Here is a 16,745-nt window from a genome sequence, read left to right as displayed (position 1 = left end):
TCCAGTACCAATGACTTGATGCAGCTGTGACACTAAGGCAAACACATCCTAGGAGATTTGTGGGTTCCTCAGAGAGATGACTCTGGCTGGCTCCTGGACTCCCCCATGGCCTTTCCAAACTTTTCTTAGCACAGCATTCTAGGACACGTTTGCTCGGATTTCCATTTCTCCCTCAGTCAGGGTCAGATTTCTTTGGTTTATGATTCTTCTAGGTTTCTCCTTTTACTTACTTGTGCAGCCACTTTCTCTAATAAGTTGTCACATATTTGATCCAAGTTGACTTTTGAGGAGCCGAGAATATTTTTCAAGACTGGGATGACTTTCTGCCTCTCGGCTTCAATTTTTATACTTTATAAACTGGAAAATAGAAAGATGAGCTGGAAAAAAGGAGGGAACAGAGGTGTATGCATACCTGCTCTGGACTGAGGGAGGAATCAACGAAGTTATATAATTAGTCCCAGGTGACATAACATCTTTAGATCCTGAACTGGAAGCAGGGCTTTCCTAACTGGAGGGCTTCATCTTCCCTCCCAATCTCTCCCCAGTTCTGAGTGCTTTCTCATGAACATCAAACAAGAAAATAAGCATGAACTCCCATGGAAAATGCAAGAACATGGAGCTGTAGATATGGCTTAGTGGTTAAAAGCACTGGCTGCTCTTGCAGAGAGTCTGAGTTCAGTTCCCACCAACCACTTGGTAGCTCATGACCATTTGTAATGGGATCTCATTCCCTGTTTTGATGGGCATGAAGACTGAGTGTTTATATACACAAAATACATGAATAAGGGCTGGAGAGATGGCTCAGCGGTTAAGAGCACTGACTGCTCTTCCAAAGGTCCTGAGTTCAATTCCCAGCAACCACATGGTGGCTCACAACCATCTATAAAGATATCCAATGCCCTCTTCTGGTGTGTCTGGAAACAGCTACAATGTACTCATATAAATAAAATAATTAAAAAAAATACATGAATAAATAAAATAAACCACATTGAAAATGTAAAAGCACTTCTTCAAAGCCAGAGATTATGGTTGTTTGTTGCAGAAAGGACCACAATATAATATCAAGACCAGTGGAAAATGAAAACATAAGGGCCCTTGTTCAAATTTATCAAGAATTTTGAAATGATAATAGCAGAGGACTGAACCAACGATGGATGCGACTCCTATGCCTATGACTCATGAAGTTAGGCTTGGTAACAGCAGAGTTATTGGTTACAGTCAGATAGAACTTGGAGTAAGTTTTCTGGTAGAATAAATTAAAACAATAATTACTCAACAAATAATAAAGGAAAGAAATGCCCCCATCAGAGAGACTCAGTGCCATAGAAGCTAGTCTGGCTTTGCAGATATTGTCATGCATCTTATTAAAAGAGTGACCTTTGAGCTATGGGGATCCTGAGTCTTGTTTGTTGAGAAAGCAAGCAATGACAAGTAATGAGGGAGTAGGGTATGCCTACATCAGTTTCCGACCAGCTCCTAAGTTAGTGGCAACATCTGGGCTTTCTGCTCCAAGTGCTAGCTACTGAAGCCCACTAGCCCACTGCTTTCCCTGAGAAGCTATGTCAAACAATACTTAGCAAGTTTTAGACAGTTTGCTCTGTCTTTAAGCTTGGGGAAATACTGATTTTGGTCCAGCTAAAACCCATAAACCAACACCCATTTTGTTTAATCAGGTGACACCATGACTCTCTGTAGGCTCATCATCCGTTACCCTCATCAAGGCTGCTTAGATGAGGTAGAGTAAAGGCGTAGTAAGCTAGTGACTAGTATGATTTTTCCTAGAGGTGGGGTTGTTGAGGGTTGGATCAAATATCCATTTGTCTGGAAAATCCTTTGTAAGTCTCATGCAAAGCAATATGAGTATGGGACATATATCCCCTTCCTGCCCCCGGGTGCAGCTACTTTCCAGAGAGCATACGGATCCTCTTAGCCTGGGCAGGGAAATTCATCAGCACAGTCCTCATCCCTGCTCAGCCTTGACCTTGCACTTTGAGCTTTTGACACGGTGACTAAGAGATGCTCTGTCATTTCATGGCATGAAAGCTGGTGACAACCTGGAGGAAAACAGTCATGAATCTTGAAGTTATTAAGTAGTAAGGCCTTGGTTGTCTACTCTTGTGCCTCTGGGCAGTCTAGCTCTCTTCCCATCTCTCAGCACATCCCCATTTGTTCTTCTAAGTGGTGTTGCAATGTTTTACATTTGTTAGTTTTGGGGAGGTCATTTAACCATCCCCGAGGGTACGTGCCTACCTTGTCTGTGATGGACTTGTTTTCTAAATTATTTTATTTTTTAAGATTCCATACACACACACACACACACACACACACACACACACACACATTATATATTACATATATATTGCTGAGCCAATAAATTTATCTTTTAAGAGACAGTAGTTAGCCAACTTGCTCAAGCCTCCAACTTCTGGTGAAGGGCTGAAAGTCTGCTCTCAGGTCAGTCATGAGGGAGAATAGAGACAGGAAAGTATACAGAAGACTGGAGTTTGACTGAGTCTTTCCTGATGTAAAAACCCATCTTAGTTTTTGGCCAGGTAAGGCATTATATGCAACCACATCATCTGTTTTTTTTAACTGTTTATTTTTAAAATTTAAAATTAAATGTATGTATGTATGTATGTATGTATTACTGAATTATATTTTATTTAATTTTTTATTGATATATTTTTATTTACATTTCAAATGATTTCCCCTTTTCTGGGTCCCCACTCCCCGCAAGTCCCATAAACCCTCTTCTGTCCCCCTGTTCTTCCATCCACCCTTTCCCATTTCCCTGTTCTGGTATTCCCCTATACTCTTGCACTGAGTCGTTCCAGAACCAGGGGCCACTCCTCCATTCTTTTTGGACATCATTTAATTTGTGGATTATGTCCTGGGTATTCAAAGTTTCTAGGCTAATATCCACTTATCAGTGAGTGCATACCATGATTGATCTTTTGAGACTGGGTTACCTCACTTAGTATGATGTTCTCCAGCTCCATCCATTTGTCTAAGAATTTCATGAATTCATTCTTTCTAATGGCTGAATAGTACTCCATTGTGTAAATATACCACATTTTTTTGTATCCATTCCTCCATTGAAGGACACCTAGGTTCTTTCCAGCTTCTGGCTACTACAAATAGGGCTGCTATGAACATAGTGGAGCATGTGTCCTTATTGCATGCTGAAGAATCCTCTGGATATATGCCCAGGAGTGGTATAACAGGGTCCTCAGGAAGTGACATGCCCAGTTTTCTGAGGAACCACCAGACTGATTTCCAAAGTGGTTGCACCATCTTGCAATCCCACCAGCAGTGGAGGAGTGTTCCTCTTTCTCCACATCCTAGCCAACACCTGCTGTCTCCTGAGTTTTTGACGTTAGCCATTCTGACTGGTGTGAGGTGAAATCTCAGGGTTGTTTTGATTTGCATTTCCCTAATGATTAATGATGTTGAACATTTCTTAAGGTGTTTCTCAGCTCTCCGAAGTTCTTCATGTGAAAATTCTTTGTTTAGGTCCGTACCCCACTTTTTAATGGGGTTATTTGTTTCTCTGGGTTTTACTTTCTTGAGTTCTTTGTATATATTAGATATTAGCCCTCTGTCGGATTTAGGGTTGGTGAAGATCCTTTCCCAGTCTGTTGGTTGACGTTTTGTCCTTTTGACGGTGTCCTTTGCCTTACAGAAACTTTGTAGTTTTATGAGGTCCCATTTGTCAATTCTTGATCTTAGAGCATAAGCTATTGGTGTTCTATTCAGGAACTTTTCCCCTGTGCCCATGTCCTCAAGGGTCTTCCCCAGTTTCTTTTTGATTAGTTTCAGTGTGTCACGTTTTATGTGGAGGTCCTTGATCCATTTGGAGTTGAGCTTGGTACAAGGAGATAAGAATGGATCAATGCGCATTCTTCTGCATGCTGACCTCCAATTGAACCAGCACCATTTGTTGAAAAGACTATCTTTTTTCCACTGGATGCTTTCAGCTCCTTTGTCGAAGACCAAGTGACAATAGGTGTGTTGGTTCATTTCTGGGTCTTCAATTCTATTCCATTGATCTGCTTGCCTGATATTGTACCAATACCATGCAGTTTTTATCACTATTGCTCTGTAGTAGAGTTTATAAAGTCTGGGATACTGAATCCCCCTGAAGTTCTTTTACTGTTGAGAATAGTTTTAGCTATCCTGGGTTTTTTGTTATTCCAGATGAATTTGAGAATTGCTCTTTCTAGCTCTATGAAGAACTGGGTTGGGATTTTTATGGGGACAGCATTGAATCTGTAGATTGCCTTTGGCAAGATGGCCATTTTAACTATATTAATCCTGCCAATCCACGAGCATGGAAGATTTTTCCATTTTCTGAGATCTTCTTCGATTTCCTTCTTCAGAGATCTGAAGTTCTTGTCATATAGGTCTTTCACTTGTTTGGTTAGAGTCACCCCAAGATACTTTATGCTGTTTGTAGCTATTGTGAAGGGGGTCATTTCCCTAATTTCTTTCTCAGTCTGCTTATCCTTTGAATATATAAAGGCTACTGATTTGCTTGCGTCGATTTTGTAGCCAGCCACTTTGCTGAAGTTGTTTATCAGCTGTAGGAGTTCTCTAGTAGAGTTTTTGGGGTCACTTAAGTATACGATCATATCATCTGCAAATAGTGATAGTTTGACTTCTTCCTTTCCAATTTGTATCCCTTTGACTTCCTTATGTTGTCTAATTGCTCTACCTAGGACTTCAAGAACTATATTGAAAAGATATATAGAGAGGGGGCAGCCTTGTCTAGTCCCTAATTTTAGTGGGACTAATAATTACATTTATTTATTTATTTAATCACTGAATTATATTTTATTTAATTTTTAAATGATCTTTAACCTTTTTTTTTTTACAGTCCAGTCATTATCCCCCTTTTGACAGTTCCTCATCTTATTTCTCCTCTCCCGTCTCCAAGAAAATGTCCCCATCCCCTACTCTCAACCCACCAGACCTCCTTGTTCCCTGGGGCCTCAAGTCTTTCCAGGGTTATGTGCATTTTATCTCACTAAGGCCAGACCAGGCAGTCCTCTGTTGTATATGTGTTGGGGGCATTGGACCAGCTAGTATATATTGCCTGGTTGGTGGCTCAGCGTCTGAGAGATCTTGGGGGTCCAGGGTAGTTATGACTGCTGGTCTTCCTATGGGGTCACTCTCCTTCTCAGCTTCTTCCAACCTTTCCCTAATTCAGTCACAGGGGTCCCCAGTTTCTGTCCATTGGTTGGGTTTAAGTATCTTTGACTCATTCAACTCTTTGTTGGGCCTCTAAGATGGCGGTCATGCTAGTCTCCTGTTTGTAAGCACATCATAGCATCAGTAATAGTGTCAGGCTTTGGACCACCCTCTTGAGCTGGATCTCAATTTTGGCCAGTCATTGGACTTCCTTTTCCTCAGTCTCTTCTCCATTTTTGTCCCTGCAGTTCTTTTAGACAGGAACAATTCTGGGTCAAAGGTTTTGATTATAGGATAGCAACCCCATCCCTCCACTTGATGCCATGACTTTCTACTGGAGACAGACTCTATAAGTTCCCTCTCCTGACTATTGGGCATTTCATCTAAGGTCCTTTAAAATTATATTTATTTAGTTGCATGTGTGTATGTTTACATATATGGGCATGTCGCAGTGCATATGTGGAAGTTTGTGGGTGCTGGAGGACAACTTTCATGAGTTAGTTCTCTCCTTCCACCACAATGATCCTGGGGACATGACTCAGCTTCTCAGGTTTGTTAGCAAATGGCCTTATCCACTGAGCCATTACATTGACCCATTTTGTCTTTTTAACAAGAAAAATCTGGTTCTGACCAACACTAGTAATTCAGGAAGTGTTCTGGGCATTAGGGTGATCATTACTTTTTTAGTGAGGCTCTGAAATCAGAAATCTGAGAAAATCGGTACTCTGGGTTTGTGTCTTAATACTGCAGGGATGCATTTTTGAGCTGTTTTCTTAGACTCTGTGAACAGATATTTACTAAAAGACAGCTAGCCCTGAAAACATCTATACAGGTGACATTTTTTTTTTATTCGATATAATTTATTTACATTTCAAATGATTTCCCTTTTCTAGCCCCCCCACACCCCGAAAGTCCCGTAAGCCCCCTTCTCTTCCCCTGTCCTCCCACCCACCCCTTCCCACTTCCCCGTTCTGGTTTTGCCGAATACTGTTTCACTGAGTCTTTCCAGAACCAGGGGCCACTCCTCCTTTCTTCTTGTACCTCATTTGATGTGTGGATTATGTTTTGGGTATTCCAGTTTTCTAGGTTAATATCCACTTAGTGAGTGCATATCACGATTCACCTTTTGAGACTGGGTTACCTCACTTAGTATGATATTCTCTAGCTCCATCCATTTGCCTAAGAATTTCATGAATTCATTGTTTCTAATGGCTGAATAGTACTCCATTGTGTAGATATACCACATTTTTTGCATCCACTCTTCTGTTGAGGGATACCTGGGTTCTTTCCAGCATCTGGCAATTATAAATAGGGCTGCTATGAACATAGTAGAACATGTATCCTTATTACATGGTGGGGCTAAGATTAAAAATTCAGGAGACAGCAGGTGTTGGAGAGGGTGTGGAGAAAGAGGAACACTCCTCCACTGCTGGTGGGGTTGCAAATTGGTACAACCACTCTGGAAAGCAGTCTGGCAGTTCCTCCGAAAACTGGGCACCTACAGGTGACATTATATGGAATGAACATGTTATATTTAGGAACATATATGTATATACATATACTTATGTGTATACAATAACAATTAGTAGAAAAAAGGGGTAATGGATTTGAAGGAGAACATGAAGACAGATTTTGGGGTATTTGGGAGGAGTGAAAGAAAGGGAGAAATGTTGTAATCAAATTATAATTCCCAAACCAGTCATGATGGTACATGCCTTTATTCCCAGCATTTGGGAGGCAGAGGTGGATGGTCTCTGTGAGTTTGAGGCCAGCATGACATACAGGAGTGAGTTCCAGAACAGCTGGGGCTGTATAGTAAGACCTTGTCCAAAAAGCAAAGCAAAACAAAACAAAACAAAAAAAAAAAACAACAACAACAAGATCCTCAGTGGCCATGGCTTATTATGGGGCCATGTGATAAGTGATTATGGGGGTGATGCTGTGATAAGTGAATTACTTAGAAAGAAATATGTTTGGTAAAATATTTTAAGCATAGGGTGATGAAAATGAGCAGATTCTTTTCTACACTCACAAACTGTCTTTTGGTAAATGGGGACATTAGACTATAAGCAACCATGGAGGCACTGAGTTCTATAGCATGCTATCAAAGTGAACTATGTTTAAAAGGACTTTTGTAATGATCAGATGTGCATTCCAAAGCTATTTTCTGAGTTTGAAAGTCACGGGTTTTATTTATGCTGTAGAAATAGGCAGGTTCTCTAGATCAGAGTGTTTTAGCATTTCTTCCAATAACTCATCAGTAGCAATATTTTGGATGTTCAAGTTATGTGTACACTGTAATGTACCATGTGAGGAAGCAGGGCAGATGTGCCTCACCAGTTAAAGCTGAGATAGCGTGCTGTCTCCATGAATGAAGATCTATCCCCTTTTTCTTTAAAAGGACTAGTTAGGCAGTATATTGGCTCAACAGTGTCTCCAAATTCATATCCTTTCTTAGACTTCAAGCATGTGACTTTGGAAATAAGATCTTTGCTAAGTTAGTTAAGATGATGTTATACTAGATCATCAGGCTCTAAACCAATATTACCACTCCTTTATGAGACGAGAAGAGAGAAATGGTACTAGAGAGATGGAGGGGCAGCTACAAGCTTTGCTGCTTGAGTTTGGTCTCCAGAACCCACATCTGGCATCTCATAACCACCTGTAACTTCAGATCCAGGGGATCCAATACCTCTGCTTTCCTTGGAAACTTGCATGGACTCACAGCACATAACTGCCCCCTACAAACATATAATTAAAAATGAAACAAATCTGTTCTTTCCAAAGAGACAGAGACACATAGAGGATGCTGTGTGAATGGAGGCAGAGGTGGAAGTGATAGATCTACAAGTCACAAATCCCCATGCTCTGCCAAGAAACACCAACAGTTGGGAACATTGCATGGGACACATTATTCCCCAGAGGCTCTAGAAGCTGCCCACCTCCCTGATACCTTCATATGGACTTTGTGCTCATGAATCTCGAGAAAATAAGTAAATCCATATTTGTTTAACTCATCTAGTTTTAGTGCAGCAATGCCCCTCCAGTTGATGGAGTCATACTTTGCAACAGTGCTCTCTGATAGAAATATGATGTGCTTTTGAGTATTTTAGTAGTTATATTACAAAGGATATCAATTCTAGGAACATGCTTAATTTTACCCAGTATGAAATGTCATCATTTTTAATATGTAATCCATGTAAAGACAATGATACTGTGTTTTATAATACATCTTTTGTCTTGGTTCTTTGAATCCAGTGTGTATTTTGAATGTGGAGTACCTCTTGAATCTCTTAGATATTTTGGGTCCTTGTCTGTCACATATGACAAGTGACTTCCATGTTGGATAACATCACACTGGGGTTCTTTTATGCTATGCCCTGTTGTTGGTATACCTTCAAGGCTTCAGGAAGGTCAAAAGAAAGAACAAGAAAGAAAGCCTCCCCCCCCCCCACTTTGTAGCTATACTGCCCTGTCCTCTCTAAATGTATATTGATTTGTGTAAACATACTACCCCCACCCCCACCTACTCATTGCTTCTCTACCATGGATCCAGACCCCACCCGTGTGCTTCTGAGTTAGATAAGAATAGGAAAGAATTCCCTTTCAGATTTACACCTTGGCTTGACCAACTCTGTTTAGTTTTCTTGCAGGGACAAGGGATTGTCAGCCTCCGGGCTCATTAGCTGGCCTCAAATGGCCATCTACTGAAGGATGTATATAAGTCCACATTCCTTTTTCCCTGCTGCAGAGAGTGAGGTGGCCAATACGGGTCTGAATCTGACACTGACAGACTCTCATGTTGCTTCTAAAGAGATGCCCAAGACCAAATGTTACAAAGACAAACCATATGGGAACCCCAGCACTCGGGGCCATTAATAGGAATTTTTGAGCGACTATGATTGATGGTGCAGCTCTTACAAGTCCAAGATCAATGAAAAGGCATCCTGATCTTTTGAACTCTCTCGTTTTATCTTGGAACCCTTTCCTGTACCATGGGATCCATGTCTGTGGTGCCTGAAGGCATCTGGGCCCCTTCCATTGGGTTTGCTACCTATGCCTTTGCCAGCCAGGAGGAAAGCAAGGGCCTTGGAAACTAGAATTCTCGTCATGAGGCTTAATGTTAAGCCAGACCTTTCAAAATGAGAATTCAACACCCTGCCTAGAAAAGGTTGGACTCTAAATTAACCTCACTCACTTTGATATGGACAAGTGAAAAATACCATGAAGGTAAACAATGTGTTCCTGAGTTTGTTTCCATATTCTTATTTATCTGACACAAGAAGACATACTTTCCTCCTTTCTCAAAGTTGCACCAAGGTTTTTTTTTTTATTGATATATTTTTTATTTACATTTCAAATGATTTCCCCTTTTCCGGGTCCCCACTCCCCGCAAGTCCCATAAGCCCTCTTCCATCCCCCTGTTCTTCCATCCACCCCTTCCCACTTCCCTGTTGCACCAAAGTTTTAAGGGCAAGCTTGATAGAGAATTTGCCTTTCTTTGAAGACCTTGCTTTGTCCCCATATTTTAAAACTTCTCTTCTAAAAATAAATAGATGTGAACTTTGCATCAATATAAAGATACAAACTTCCTGGTACCCATACAAGTCCTTATGTAGTCAATTACTGGAAAGAAACCATTATGGGTTAGTAGTGAGACCATCAGATTGAAGTGAGTATTTCCATTTGGTTGGATAAAGACAGGAAAAGTACTTTTCTTTTTTTGTGTGTTTCTCAGAAAGTCCAACTGATGCTTTATGAAGATAGGTCCGTTGGTCAAATGAGCCTGGGATCTGTGGTCACCAATTATTTTCTTCTTTACTGACCTTTAGAAGTTCATAACACAGACAAGCACATTGCATATGCTAATAAATTATAAAGAAATCCTGAATCAAATTAACCAGAAAAGCATGTTTCTTTCTAATAGCTCAAACCTTCCACAGAATGTACTTATTGGCCTATGTCAAATCTAGGACAAAACATTGCACATCTTGGTTTTCTCCCTGGAAGTCATCAGTTGTTGATTTTCTTCTGTTTCAGACTGTAGTTTCCATGTCTGTGCATGTGGTGTCCTTGCCAGGCAGAGTGTGTGGAGGTAGGACTACGAGCCAGTAAAGCTAGATACCAGGAAGCATCATGGGCATTGTGCGGTTTTGGCAAAGGTGCCAGTCTCATAAACTATAATGTTAATGATGTCTCCATGGTTGTGTAAGAGAGACAATGCAGTATAGTCTTAGTAGCAGGTCTCATTCCACTTTGCCCATTCTGTGGTTTGTGTACGGCTATGGTTTTTCTTTGGTGTCAGTCAGCTGTGGAGCAATGGAACCGGAAGTACAGTTGTCAGGCATGATGGGGTGGGATTGAGAACGGGTAAAGAGACACATTGGCATTGAAAATGGGCCTTGGTGGGGGGTTGGAAGGTTTATTTTAGAAGCAAGAAGCATCTGTGGCAGAAAAGATGGTGAGAACAAGCTCACAGGAATGTGTATCTTCAGAAGAAACAGTGTATCTTGCATCTCATGGCAGTGGTGGTCACGGAACACACAGGGGAAGCAGCCTGCATGATAAGGGGACTCAAGGTGTTCTTCATGGTTCATATGGGAACATACAAGTTTAACTTCACTTAAGGAAAAGGCCTGGCAGAGCTGGGGGGTTGTCAGAATAGTGGGAGCCCTTCTGAGCTCTACCTTGGATAACTGCCAAATTTGTTTTCCATTCTTGGTATTTTAAAACATTGTGTATATGTGTGTGTGCATGTGTGTGTGTATGTGCTTGTGTGTGCTTAACTTCTAAACTGAGTATTTTATGGGCAACTTAATCCATTTGTTTCTGAGTCTTTCACAGTTATCAACACCTTTTGTAAGTATTAGGATAGTCAACCAACCCTTAGGATCATTTATATAAGACTTTTAATCCTATTTAGCCTGAAGCAGGAAGTAACTATTTTGCCAACAAGGCTTCTGAGCTGTGCTGTGACCTCTCTTGCAAGGGTATCCTGCCAGTTTCATGGGCTTCACACTTAGCAACGTGTCTTTGTATTCTGGATTGGAAATTTCCAGAGTTCTCCCCACTTCTGTGATTTTACAGATAGAATGGATGCAGATCTTTTTTGGTCTTTCCTGTGGTGTGGTCCTTGAATCTCTGGAGTTGGTGTGGTCCTTGCATCTCTGGCATTGACTGGCAGTGGACTTTTCGTCACAGGTTGATTGGTTTCTTGGCACCACCCCTTGCTGAAAGTACCATGGGATGTGAGTTCAGGCCATTGTTTTAAAACACTCCTTCCAAATCAGGTTTCCCCAAACAAGCAGACTTCCAGGGGCAAAGACATACCCATTTGGGGGACAGATGCTTCTCAGAGTTTCCTCTGGTTGTGGTGTAAGGAATCCTGTCTCTTGCTCTGGAATCTCTAGGGTTTGCCTTATGAGGTAAGAGCTCTGCAAGTGGGTATTGACTCCCTGCTGGCTCAGGGGCAGCATGGAAAACAAGAGCCACAACATTTTTCTTTAACTATAATGAATGAAACTGTTTCTTTCCTAAATTCCCAAGGGACCCCTGTCTGCATATATAATAAAGCAGGTCTCCGGTCCTTAAAACAAGCTTACTTCTACAACACCCAGAGAAAAACATAGTGCTCCAAGGTTGAGTGCAGCATGCTTGCCAGAGAGTCTCAGGTGGTTTGGTTTTGACGAAGGGGTGGTGGATGGACTTGGAAAACATAACTGCTTTTCCTGTGCAAAGTGCCAACCTGTTTGTCTTGGGTCACAGCCACCTGTCTTAAGGTTTATCATTGTAGTTTTGATTAGGATAGACAGAATCTGAGAATTTTGACACATAAATGCTTCTGATGGGAGAGAGGAAAAGCCCCAAGCTAAATATAATCAGAAGTTATATACAAAAGCAGGAGGCAGGGGCTTCGGCCCCAGAAGACAAGTTCGATAAGAATGGTGAAGGCTTGTTAAGCGCTCACTTGGCTGGCAGACCCTGTTCTCCGTGTCTGCATTGGTTTGTTTAATCCCAGCAGCAATCACGTGAAGTAAGGATGATTAGTTTTCTCTATTGCCACTGAGCAAAGCCAAGCCTATGGTCACACATCTGAAAGTGAGCTTGAGTCAAAGTGTATAATTCTAGCCACTGTGTCCTGAACTCCTACACTCCAGCTGTGCAAAGCAGAGACAAGTACTTTAGACCCTTGGCCCTGAGAGTACTTAGGATGTTGACAGGAATAATAATATTAATGATCCCTTTACCTAAGCCATAGGATAATTATTAAAAAATTCAGAACTGGGTGTGGTGGTACATGCCTGTAATACCAGCACTTGGGAGGCAGAGGCAGGTGGATTTCTGAGGTCGAGGCCAGCCTGGTCTACAGAGTGAGTTCCAGGACAGCCAGGACTATACAGAGAAACCCTGTCTCAAAAAAAATTCAGACAAGGAGTATAACAGCATTTATATGAAATCTGAAGAAATGCCTCCATCAGAGTTTTGGCTTAGTGAGTATCTTCTGAGGAAAAAAATTCCTGAAGAGTGATTTACAGCAAGGCTAAAGTCACCCCTCCCCCGGGTCATTACATTTTTATTACATTTATTTTCTTTGTAGGTGAGGGGGATGCTCTTTACCGGCCCCTGTGTTGTTTGTTTACTGGTGCTTTATTACATACTAACTCTTGATGGCAAGAGGAACAACCAATATAGTGATCGCTGCACAAATAACCTGGCTGCCTAAGGTGGAGCCCAGCGGGCACTTCTGAGAGTGCACTGGAGGCCAGGCTTGCAGAATGAGTCTCTGGTTCCTATTTTGATATCTCCTAAATGACTCTCTGTTCAGAAGTTCTATAAGGAAACAGTTGAGAGAAGGTTCCTGGATACGTAATGGGGCCAACTGGACTCACCTCATTGATCACATGCATCACCCAGTTTCTGCCATGTCCGTGTGCCCTTTAAAATGTCCCCAGACTAACAGCTTGGGGCTACCTAGTTTAATAAGATCCTTCTCACTGTATGTCTCGTGCTCATATACCCCCCTTTTCAAATTTCCTCCTATAATAAGCTTCTCCATAACAGAAACCACTTAAAGATTTCCTTATATATAGGTCATTACAAGGTCTATTTCTCTGACTACAGCTTCTTCTTCTTCTTCTTCTTCTTCTTCTTCTTCTTCTTCTTCTTCTTCTTCTTCTTCTTCTTCTTCTTCTTCTTCTTCTTCTTCTTCTTCTTCTTCTTCTTCTTCTCCTTCTTCTTCTCCTCCTTCTCCTTCTCCTTCTCCTTCTCCTTCTCCTTCTCCTTCTCCTTCTCCTTCTCCTTCTCCTTCTCCTTCTCCTCCTCCTCCTCCTCCTCCTCCTCCTCCTCCTCCTCCTCCTCCTCCTCCTCCTCCTCCTCCTCCTCCTCCTCCTTCTTCTTCTTCTTCTGGATTTTTTTTTTTGAGACAGGGTTTCTCTGTATAGCCCTGGCTGTCCTGGAATGTACTCTGTAGACCAGCTGGCCTCGAACTCAGAAATCTGCCTGCCTCTGCCTCCCAGAGTTCTGGGATTACAGGCGTGAGCCACCACTGCCCAGCCCAAGGTCTATCTTTCTGGAATTAATTTCACAGAGAACATGAAAATGTGAACATTTCTGGATTTTTAAATTATAAATCTTTTAAATTAGAATGCAAAGTTATGGGTTTCATTATGGCATTTTAACAGTTATTCTGACTAGAGAAGGACACCATTTATTATTATTATTATTATTATTTATTATTGATTAATCCAGATCATAACTTTCCCTCTCCTCCTCTTTTCTCAGTCCCTCCTTCTGACCTCACCTCCTCTCCTTCTCAGAAAAGGGGACACCTCTCATGGATATAAGCCAGCCTTGGCATATCAAGTGGCAGTCAGACTAGGCCTAGACAAGGCAGCTTAATTAAGGGGAAAGGATCCAAAGGTAGGCAATGTAGTCAGAGACAGCCCTTGCTTCTGTTTTTAGGAGTCCTACACAAAGCCCCAGCTGCTCAACTGTTATATATATGCATAGGGCCTAGCTTGTAAAACTACAATAAGAGCAAACTTTACTAAAATATTTGAATAGATATGTTATTCACCTTGCTCTATTGCTAGAAATTATTGGTTAAAAGGTATATATTTTAGTGAAGGACCTCAGCTCCATGTGACTAGACACACTGGTCTTATTCATTGTTGAGTCTGGCTAATAAGGTGGAGGCTACTAGTAATACAAGCTTGAATACATGCCTAACAAATGGATTTGGTGCAGGCTATTAGGCCATTGCCCTTCATTCTCTTGTCAAAGTAGATATAGTCTTAAACAGCTTTGAACTTTGTGAGCTGTGTTAACCACTGGCCTGTACCCATAGATAGATATACTGGTGGCAAGAATGTTAAAGAGCTAACCAACACTTTTTGATTAGATTTAAGATCTGTTTCACAGGAGGAAACCTATGTTTAACACTTGTAAATCTGGCTAAGAAATAAATCATGGTTGTGGTGTTATCAGTCCCAGAGGTAATAGATACAGAATAAAGCTGATTTCTGTTTGTATCTCTAAACTGATAGATAAAGTAGTGTAGTTCCTAGTCCTCATCAGAGAACGTTCTTGTACAGTGGATGGTAGTTGATGAGCAAACTCACAAATGGTCAAAGTGTAGGGGAGTGCTCAGCCACAAACAGAACATCCATATTCTCTTTCCCCAAGGCCCAGGGACCATTGTGGAAGACATGGTAGGAACATCTATAAGTCACAGGCTGGGGAGGACTGTGTGAATGAGCATCTTCTAGGCATGTCACAACCACTACAATCATGAACTCACAAGAGCTATGGTTGTCTGCACAAGATCTGCATAAAATCAAGCCAGTTAGCATTATTAATTAATTAATTGCCAGTAGAAGTCTTGTTTCTTTAAAAGAATAGCAGTATTTTGTTTTGCTGTAGGTCTTTGGATTATTTAATCTCTGGTTTAAGTCACCCAAACAGCGTTGGATATTGGTTCTATCTCATAGAGTTGACCTTAGGTCATATCAGATATTGATTGGTTTCTTCCACAAGCTTTGTGGCACCATGGACCTGTCATCTTATGCAGGCAGGGCACCATTGTAGATCAGAGTTTGTTGGTGTTTATGTTTTTCTCCTTTGGGAGCATGTAGAGTACCTTACTGTACCAAAGGAAGGTACTGTACCTGTATCCTAGAATGGATGGTCACACACCTATAAGTGTATGAACTCAGAAGGAGATTAAAAACTATATGGCCATAAAGTTGTAAGGGTGTGCGGATTTGGGGGTTGAGCTGCATGGTACTATGGGGCAGATATGGGAGTGAATATGATCAGATATATTTTATGTATGTGTTAAATTCTTAAAGAAACATTAGGGAGACCATACTAGGCCACAGGGCTGCATACTTAGGTAGCACCACGAGATAGCTAGCCTTCCAGGAGTGCATACAGGCCTGAGAGTGCAGGTAAGACAACCCCTGCTGCTCAGAGGAACAGGCACACCCAGAACACTTAGGCATGAGCCTTCTAGTTTCTGTCTGATGCTGGAGAACATCTTTGGCCACAGGACTGCATACCTAGGTGGCATCAGGTAATACCTAGCCTTCCAGGAGGGCAGACAGGCCTGAGAGTGCCCTGCTGCTAGAGGAACTGGTCCCAAACCCTCAGGACACAAGAACACAGGGGAATCTTCTGATTCCCATCTTCACCCAGAGCTGACCCTGGGCCACAGAGCTACACACATAAATATCACCCCAAGGGAGCTTGTCTCATATACAGTCTTGCAGGATGAACAAGCCACAGTCAGAGACAGCAAGATCAGCTAACACCAGAGATAACCAGATGTCAAGAGGCAAACGTAAAAACATTACCAACAGAAACCAAGGCTACATGGCAGCATCTGGCTATTATAAATAGGGCTGCTATGAACATAGTGGAGCATATATCCTTACTGTATGCTGGGGAATCCTCTGGGTATATGCCCAGGAGTGGTATAGCAGGATCCTCCAGAAGTGACATGCCCAGTTTTCTTAGGAACTGCCAGACTGATTTCCTGAGTGGTTGTACCAATTTGCAACCCCACCAGCAGTGAAGGAATGTTCCTCTTTCTCCACATCCTTGCCAACACCTGCTGTCTCCTGAATTTTTAATCTTAGCCATTCAGACTGGTGTAACATGAAATCTCAGGGTTGTTTTGATTTGCATTTCCCTAATGACTAATGAAGTTGAGCATTTTTTAAGATGCTTCTCAGCCATCCGAAGTTCTTCAGGTGAAAACTCTGTACCCCATTTTTTAATAGGGTTATTAGGTTTTCTGGGGTCTAACTTCTTGAGTTCTTTGAATATATTGGATATTAGCCCTCTATCTGATGTAGGGTTGGTGAAGATCTTTTCCCAATTTGTTGGTTGTTGATTTGTCCTTTTAATGGTGTCCTTTGCCTTACAGAAACTTTGTAATTTTATGAGGTCCCATTTGTCAATTCTTGATCGTAGAGCATACGCTATTGGTGATCTGTTCAGAAACTTTCCCCCTGTACCAATGTCCTCAAGAGTTTTCCCCAGTTTCTTTTCTA

This window comes from Apodemus sylvaticus, chromosome 4 (genome assembly GCF_947179515.1).
Source record: "Apodemus sylvaticus chromosome 4, mApoSyl1.1, whole genome shotgun sequence".
NCBI lineage: Eukaryota > Metazoa > Chordata > Mammalia > Rodentia > Muridae > Apodemus > Apodemus sylvaticus.
Note: the sequence above shows the minus strand (reverse complement) of the source record.